The sequence below is a fragment of the Arachis stenosperma genome, chromosome 1, assembly GCF_014773155.1.
Source record: "Arachis stenosperma cultivar V10309 chromosome 1, arast.V10309.gnm1.PFL2, whole genome shotgun sequence".
NCBI classification, from domain to species: Eukaryota; Viridiplantae; Streptophyta; class Magnoliopsida; order Fabales; family Fabaceae; genus Arachis; species Arachis stenosperma.
Window position 1 is genome coordinate 91,708,456 of NC_080377.1, and position 9,135 is coordinate 91,717,590.

General features: G+C 46.1%; 1 non-coding gene across 1 annotated transcript; it reads left to right on the forward strand.

Annotated features, from left to right (window-relative positions):
* Positions 1 to 323: 323 nt before the first annotated feature.
* On the forward strand, positions 324 to 427 carry LOC130956605 (small nucleolar RNA R71). The gene has a single exon (XR_009077174.1). It is a non-coding gene; the product is annotated as a small nucleolar RNA R71 (small nucleolar RNA).
* The last annotated feature ends 8,708 nt before the right edge of the window (positions 428 to 9,135 follow it).

Sequence of the window (9,135 nt, forward strand, 5' to 3'; positions counted from 1 at the left end):
CTTCTGAAGTTGGTGGTGAATGAGTGGTGATGGCTGCAACTTGACTCTTCTCCATCCTCTTGGTGAGATCATCCAATTTCTTGGTGATCAATTTATTTTGAGCTAGGATTGCATCCATCTGGTTGAGCTCCATTACTCCTCTAGTGTTGTTTCTCTCTGAGGCATAAAAATACTCATTGTCTGCTACTATTTCAATGACATCAATTGCCTCCTCTATGGTTTTCTTCTTGTTGAGAGAGCCTCGAGAAAAGTGGTCTAGAGCCTTTTTTGAGTCATAGGATAGTCCTTCATAGAAGATGTGTAGTTGAACTCACTCATTGAACATGTCAAGTGGACATTCTCTTGTCAACTCTTTAAATCTCTCACATGCTTCATAGAGTGTTTCACTATTTTGTTGCCTAAATCTTTGGACTTCAGCCCTCAACTTATTGATTCTTTGAGGAGGATAGAATCTAGCCAAGAACTTGCTTACCACATCTTCTCAAGTTGTGAGGCTCTCCTTAGGGAATGACTCTAGCCATTTTGCTACCTTATCTCTGAGAGAAAAAGGAAACAACAGTATCTTGTAGGTATCTGCTTAGACACCATTAGACTTTACTGTATCACACATCCTCAGAAAGGTGGTTAGATATTGGTTGGGGTCTTCTTGGGCACTTCCTCCAAAAGAGCAATTGTTTTAAACCAATATGATGAGTTGTGGCTTGAGTTCGAAATTTTTGGCACGGATGGGTGGCTTTAGAATATTGCTCCCACAATTCTCAGGGTTGGGATTTATATAGAAACCTAGCACTCTCCTCTCTTGTGGAGCATGGTTACCAGCACCTTCTCCAGCATGATTGTGAGCCTCTTCCTCCATAACAATGTCTTGGTCTTCCTCTAACTCTTCTTCTCCAACTACTCCTTTGCCTCTTGCTTTCCTCCTTAATCTAAGGAAGGTCCTCTCAGATTCACTATCAAAAGAGGTTGAAGCTCCTCTTCTACCTATCATACACTCAGCAAGCAAAAAACAAACAGCAAGTGGAAATCCCAATGTTAATGAAAATTTGGTTATTAGAGCAATTAATCAAATAGTTAGTGAGGTTAGTGGATTAGTTGAGCTGGGAATTAAATGAACAAGGAAAAATAACTGAAAGTGCAAAAGAAAAGAACAGTAAACAACAAAAGAAAAGAAAAATGTTCAATATAGTGATCCTCCAATTTAATCATTGTCAATTCAAAATCAATCTCCGGCAACAGCGCCATAAACTTGATGCACGAAAACTTGTCTCTCGACAAATCTCCACTCGTCAAGTATACCGAATTATCGTCAAGTAAAAACTCACAATAGAGTGAGGTCAAATCCCATAGGGATTGATTGGTTGATCAACTTTAATTGGAGGGGTGTTCTAGTTGAACTAAGAAGATTTGAATTTGGAAGTGCAAAAAATTAAATGACAGGAAAAGTAAATTGCATGGAATGTAAATGACTGAAAGTAAAGACAAGGAAATTAAAGTGCAGAAGCTTAAAGTGCATGAAAATAAATGGGAATGGGGTGATTAAGAATGAAAGTAAATAACATAAATTAAAGAGAATGGGTAGATCAGAAACAGGAAATTCATTGGGCTTAGGAGATGTTGAATTCTCATCTCTTCCTCAATCAATGCATTCACTGATCTCCTTGGGAATCTTAAGTGATTGGATCCCAATTCCTTGGTAATCCAATCTCTCTAAGCTTGAACAATTGCCCAATTCCTTGATTTAATTGCTCGTGGGAAGAGATGAAGTATGGTCACTGATTATACCACATGTATTTCCAAATGAAAATGTTGGTAGGATTAAATGTCACAATATCCATCCAAACCCCAATCCGGTCTAACATGAGAAAGAAATTTGTTCATACCCTGACCGAGGTCCTCCAACCCGGCAAATCCATAAGAAGTCCGACCTTGTCCTAAAGCTCACACCTAAAGGTCGCTACTATAAATACATTGGAGCACCCAGGTATGGCATTCATTCCAAATCTACATATCTGCTTGGACCCATGCTAACTTAAGCATCGGAGTGTCATTGCAGGTACCACCACCAACCATTCTGCATATCAAGCTCGGGTCACTAAACCCCCCACCTCGGGCCTCTCCAGACGACCGAGCTACACGTTTCAGGCAAACCCTCGGAACATTGGCGCCGTTGCCGGGGAACCTGGAAGTCATCTCTCTACCATGGCGGACGACCCTCTCAACAATGACCACGCTGCATCTGAACAAGAGGACGAAATTGACACCGGAGAACGACCGGACAGCCCTCTATCACCACGCACTCCAGGGGGAAACAAACAGAATCGCCCAAAAAATCACTCCCAAACAAAGATCCACAAATTTCCGAAAAAAGAAGAGCTCGGAAATTCTAGAAGCAGTCCGAGCACAACAAAACCGACTAAAACAACTCGAGGAGGACATAAAAAAGCAGAAAGAAACTGAACAAGATCTGAAAAGGGAAGCTCGAAAGCGCAGAGAATTAGAAGAAAAACTGCGGAAAATAGAGGCCAACCTGAAAGACCGGACAGAACGCGGCACCACCACCGAGGCAACCACGATCCCTTCACGCAAGAGATCATGAAGGAGAAGGTACCGCGAAACTTCAAACCACCCGATATGGACCTCTACGACGGCACCACCGATCCAAGTCATCACCTCAGCAACTTCAGAAGCAGAATGTACCTAGTCGACGCCTCCGACGCGATTCGGTGCAAAGCCTTCCCCACCACTCTCACCAAGTCAGCCATGAAGTGGTTCGACAACCTGCCACCAAGATCAATCACTAGCTTCGAAGACTTAACCAAAAAATTCCTAACAAGATTCTCTATTCAAAGGACAAGACAAAATATGCCCCCAGTCTACTCGGGATCAAACAAGGTAACCAAGAAACTCTCCGAGAATACATGGAGCGATTCAACAAAGCCTGCCTGGACATACAACACTTGCCCACTGAAGCAGCCATCATGGGACTAGCAAACGGCCTAAAAGAGGGACCGTTTAGCCAATCCCTATCCAAACGATACCCGACCTCCCTATACGAGGTGCAGGAGCGGGCAGAAAAAATATCAACATGGAGGAAACCTCCCAGCTAAGAGACTCTTCTAGGAAGGAATCAACCTACCCACTCCGAGATCGAGATCGGGAACAGAAGAAAAGAACCCAACTCGGACAAGCCACGGAAGTACCACAACTACACCCCCCTACGAGTCTCGCTGGTAGACGTCTACCGAGAAGTATGCCACACCGAAAAGATCCCGCCGCCCCGACCGCTAAAACACAAGAAAGCGGGGAGAGATCGGTCCGAATACTGTGAATATCACAAGCTCTACGGTCATTCTACCAACGACTGCTACGACCTAAAAAATGTTATAGAAAAGCTAGCCAGAGAAGGAAAACTCGACAGATACATAGCAGAGAAAGGAGAAGAGACCAGGAAGAGAAGGCAGGGAGACAACGAAGATCGGGCCGAACAAACCCCGCGAACCCCTGAAAGACATGTTCACATGATAAATGGAGGTTTTGCAGGCGGAGGAACATCCAAATCCTCGCGAAAAAGACACCTCAAAGAAATCTATCACGTTCGAGAAGACAGTCCCCTGCCCGAATTACCCACTATCTCATTTACCCGAGAAGATGCTCAAGGGATAACTCCCGGACACGACGATCCAATGGTAATCACCATTATCCTAGCAAACGCCAACTTACATCGAACCCTGATTGACCAGGGAAGCTCAGCAGATATCCTGTTCAAAACGGCCTTCGACAAGCTCGGACTTGAAGAAAAAGAACTAAAGGCCTATCCCACCGACCTATTTGGACTAGGGGATACTCCAATCCATCCCTTAGGATACATCTCGCTACACACTACCTTTGGAAGAGGCGAGCAATCTAAAACATTAAGCGTCGACTACATTATAGTCGACGTCACTTCAGCATACAATGCCCTCATTGGGCGACCAACCCTAAACAGACTGGCAGCTATAGTCTCGACCCCACACCTCTGTATGAAGTTCCCTACCGCAAAAGGAATCGCTACCCTAAAAGGCGACCAAAACTAGCGCGGCGATGCTACAACGAAAGCCTGAGCCTAAAAGGGAAGGAGGTCAACACGATAGAACTCGGACGAGTTCAATCCCGAGAAGATCTTCGGCCACAACCAGAGGGAGAGACCGAAAAAGTTCAGATTGGGAACACACCTGAAAAAATAACAAACGTAGGAGCAAACCTCGAAACGGGCCTAAAAGAGGAACTCATAACCCTCTTAAGGGAGAATTCCGACCTCTTCGCCTGGAAAGCCTCCGACATGCCAGGCATAAGCCCCGACCTAATGTGCCATAAGCTATCAGTTTACCCGGGATCCCGACCTGTCCAACAAAGACGCCGGAAGCTCGGACCCGAGCGCATGCAAGCAATAGAAGAACAAGTACAAGCACTGCTAGATGCAGGGTTCATTAGGGAAGTAAAATACCCCCTATGGCTCGCAAACGTGGTCCTGGTAAAAAAGCCCAGCGAAAAATGGAGGATGTGCGTCGATTACACGGATCTCAACAAAGCCTGCCCCAAAGACCCATATCCACTACCAAACATCGACGCCTTGGTAGACGCAGCCTCAGGCTATAGATATCTCTCCTTCATGGACGCATACTCGGGATACAATCAAATCCCGATGTACGGACCCGACCAAGAAAAGACCTCGTTTATAACCCCAAGGGCAAACTACTGCTACGTAGTAATGCCCTTCGGGCTGAAGAACGCAGGGGCAACCTACCAGAGGCTAATGAACAAAGTGTTCTCAGAGCACATCGGACTACAGCTGGAGGTGTACGTCGACGACATGCTGGTAAAGACACAAGAAGACAGAAACTTGCTGACCGACCTCACCAGTATCTTCGGCACCCTCAGAAACACAACATGAGACTTAACCCGACAAAGTGCACCTTCGCCGCAGAAGCCGGAAAGTTCTTAGGCTTCATGCTGACTCAAAGGGGCATCGAAGCAAACCCGGACAAATGCCGAGCGATACTCTATGAAGAGCCCGACGTGTGTCAAAGAAGTACAATAACTGAATGGAAGGCTAGCCGCCCTATCAAGATTCTTGGCAGGATCAGCAATAAAGTCACTACCTCTCTACGCACTCCTAAGGAAAGGGAAACCCTTCTCATGGACCCCGGAGTGCGAAAAAGCCTTTCAAGAATTCAAGGAATTCCTCGGGCAGCCACCAATCCTAACCCGACCTTTAAAAGGAGAAGAACTCGTACTATACCTCTCGGTTGGAAATCGAGCAGTCGCTTCAGCGTTAATACGAGAAAATGACCGAGGACAACACCCCATATACTTCGTAAGCAAGGCACTACAAGGGGCCGAACTAAACTATCAGAAGATAGAAAAATTCGCCTACGCCCTAGTGTTCACAGCTCGGAGGCTCCGCCCCTACTTTCAAGCCCACACCATCAAAGTCCGGACAAACCAACCCATGAGACACATCCTCCAAAAAACAGACCTGGCAGGACAAATACTGCAATGGGCGGTGGAACTGTCCGAGTTCGACCTCCACTATGAAACCCGGACTGCCATAAAATCTCAGTATCTAGCCGACTTCATCGTAGAATACACTGAGACCCCTGGAACCCCATTCTCATGGAACCTGTATGTCGACGGGTCCTCAAACAAAACTGGAAGCGGAGCCGGGGTTATACTCGAAAGCGACCAAGGAACGCGGATAGAACTATCCCTAAAATTTGAGTTCCAGGCTTCGAACAACCAAGCCGAATACGAGGCCCTACTAGCAGGTCTAAAGCTAGCCGAAGAGGTCGGAGCTCAGAAAATCACGATCTTCAGCGACTCCCAGGTCATCACATCACAAGTAAATGGAAGCTACCAGGCCAAAGACCCAACTATGAAAAAATACCTGGACCAAACACAGGCACAATTACGCCACTTTTCAGAAATACAGATCCAGCACATACCTCGGGAACAAATGCCGGGCAGACGCCCTCTCAAAGCTTGCCAGCACCAAGCCCAGAGGCAACAACAGAAGTCTCCTCCAGGAAACCTTACAATCTCCCTCCGTGCTAAGAGAGGAAGAAACGCTAAATATATCCAACCAACAGCAAGGATGGATGACCCCCATACTCAACTACCTGAAGTCGGGAACTCTCCCCGCCGAAAGAAAGGAAGCTAAAAGACTCACGAAAGACGCCCAGAATTATACACTAATTCACGACGTATTATACAGAAGAGGATTCTCAAACCCGCTCCTTAGGTGCGTCCCGACCTCAGAAACAAAAAGCGTCCTCGAAGAAGTCCACGGAGGCATGTGTGGGAACCACCTCGGAGCTCGGGCATTATCCAAGATAGTAGTCCGAGCCGGGTTCTACTGGCCGACCTTGCAAAGAGACGCAACGGAATTTGTGAAAATATGCCCCCACTGCCAAAAACACGCCAACTTTCACAAGGCACCACCCGAAGACCTTATCAGCATCACCGCACCATGGCCCTTCGCAAAATGGGGACTTGACCTACTCGGCCCGTTCCCCCAAGGACCGGGGCAAGTCAAATACCTCATAGTAGGGGTCGACTACTTCACAAAGTGGATCGAGCCTGAACCCTTAGCCACCATCACGGCTCAGAAAAGCCGCAAATTCCTATACAAAAACATCGTCACAAGGTTCGGAGTCCCTACTCCATCACAACAGACAATGGAACAGTTCACGGACACAAGTTTTCAGAACTTGGTGGCCGAACTAAAAATCAAACAGCAATTCACCTCAGTCGAGCACCCCACAATGGACAAGCGAGGCTGCAAATAAAGTCATCTTGGCCGGGTTAAAACGAAGACTCCAAGAGGCCAAAGGGGCATGGGCCGAGGAGCTCCCCCAGGTGCTATGGGCATATCGGACAACTCCACACTCTACAACGGGAGAATCGCCATTCCGACTAGCTTATGGGATGGAGGCAATGATTCCTATCGAAATAGATGAAGGGTCACCTAGAACCATCTTTTACAACGAAAAAGGTAACCCGCAGGCACAAAGGGAAGAACTCGACCTCCTCCTCGAGGTCCGAGAAAGAGCTCGGATCCGAGAAGAAGTCTTAAAACGACGAACGGCCCTCAGATACAATCAGAAAGTAATAAAACGAAGCTTCTCCATTCACGACCTGATTCTAATCCGAAATGACATTGGAACACAAAAGTCGGGAGAAGGAAAGCTAGCTGCAAATTGGAAAGGGCCCTACAAGGTAACAGAAGTCTTAGGAACAGGCTATTACAAAATATCTGACCTAGAAGGCAATGAGTTGCCCAGGGCCTGGCACGCCTGTAATCTAAGACGATACTACAGCTAGAAAAAGATAACCCGAGGTGTACTCTTTTTCCCTACAAGGGTTTTTTAATGAGACACCCGGTCAAGTAAGGCAACCGACCTAGTCGAGGGTAAACACTCTGTAAATATTCTTTCTTTTTTAAATACTAATTAAATTTTTCTATTTTCTTTTCTTCTTCCTCGTGATGAAACAAATCCTGAAAAGTACCCCGCCAAGGCGCATTAATTTATGCTCGACAAAACGCAAAAAATCATTGCCAAAAGACCACACAAGGTCGGCAAAGATAAAGCGACGAGGTTCAAATTAATGTGAGAAGTTATAAAGCAACTCTGAAAAGGCTCAAAGAGCCAAATAAAAAGAGATTACAAAAATAACTTAAAAGGCCGACCAACGACAAGGTCGGACCCAACAAAGGGAAGTACTCACCCGAGGTCCGAGAAAGAGCTCGGATCCGAGAAGAAGCCTTAAAACGGCGAAAACAAAGATTTCGAAAACGCTTACTAAAAAGTTGCTATGCAAAAACAACTAAAAAGTACAAAGCGAAAAAACGAAATCAAAAGGAAAAAACAAAGTTTCAAAGAAAAAGCACTAGCTAAAAGGTTGTTATCCAAAAACAACTAAAAAGCATAAAGCGGAGCTAAAAGTCAAAACGCGAACAACACCGCATAATAAGCAAAAACAACTAAAAAGTACAAAGCGAAAAAACGAAATCAAAGGAAAAAACAAAGTTTCAAAGAAAAGCACTAGCTAAAAGGTTGTTATCCAAAAACAACTAAAAAGCATAAAGCGGAGCTAAAAGTCAAAACGCGAACAAACACCGCATAATAAGCTAAAAGTTACTACAAGTAGCTAATAGCAAAAAGGTGTTCAAAGCATTCAACAGGAACCATCCAAAAAAGCCCACAGGCCGGGCAAAAAACCAAAGACAAAAGGATTACAGGGAATCAAGATCCTTTCCGGACTCCACGTCGGTAGAAGGTTGCGGAGGAAGAACCATAGAAATCGGGACAGCCTTAACAGCACCGTCATCTCGGTTCAAAACCTCCACACCAGATTCCTCCTCGGCCAAAGGTAAAGCCGGGTTCGCAACCGGAACTTTGGGGTCAGACACCGGAACCTCATCCTCGTTGGGAGCAGGAACAATCTTTCCCTCCACAACAACATTATCCGTACTGAATAAACTCAGATCCAGGTCAGGAGCAAGAACCCGGACCTGAGCCTTCAAATTCTCAAACATAGCATCCATACCCTTAGCCACGTGTCCTTCTAACTCGTAAAAATCATCCTGAGCGGATTGCAACCTCTCCTTTGTCTCCACAAGCTCGGCATATGTTCGAGTATAACTCTCCTTCGCCGCCTTCGCCATCTCCTCAGATGCATTCGCTGCCGCCACAGCCGCGGTAGCTTTAGCTTTCTCCTTCTCCAAAGATGCTTCCAGCTCAGAAATCCTAGCAGCCTTCAGTTCACTAATCCTCTTGAACTCAGACTGAGCCTTCTCAAGTCGGGAACTGGCCGCACCAATGGGGGATTTCTTGAACTCCCGGGCAATAGCAGCATGAAGACTAGCCATCCGGATACAGCTCCGTGCCATATACTGAAAATGGTGCTCCATAGACACAACATCAGTAGAAATAAAAGTCTGAGGGAGAATACCGGGACCAGAGGTCGGAGGATCTGATTTATAGGACGAAACTGGGGAGTCGGAATGTCTTCGACCGAGTAGTGACACCCACAATAGTCTTCTTTGGAGAAGATCGGGCAGAAGCCTCCCCACCCTCGATATTTCGAGCAACCACG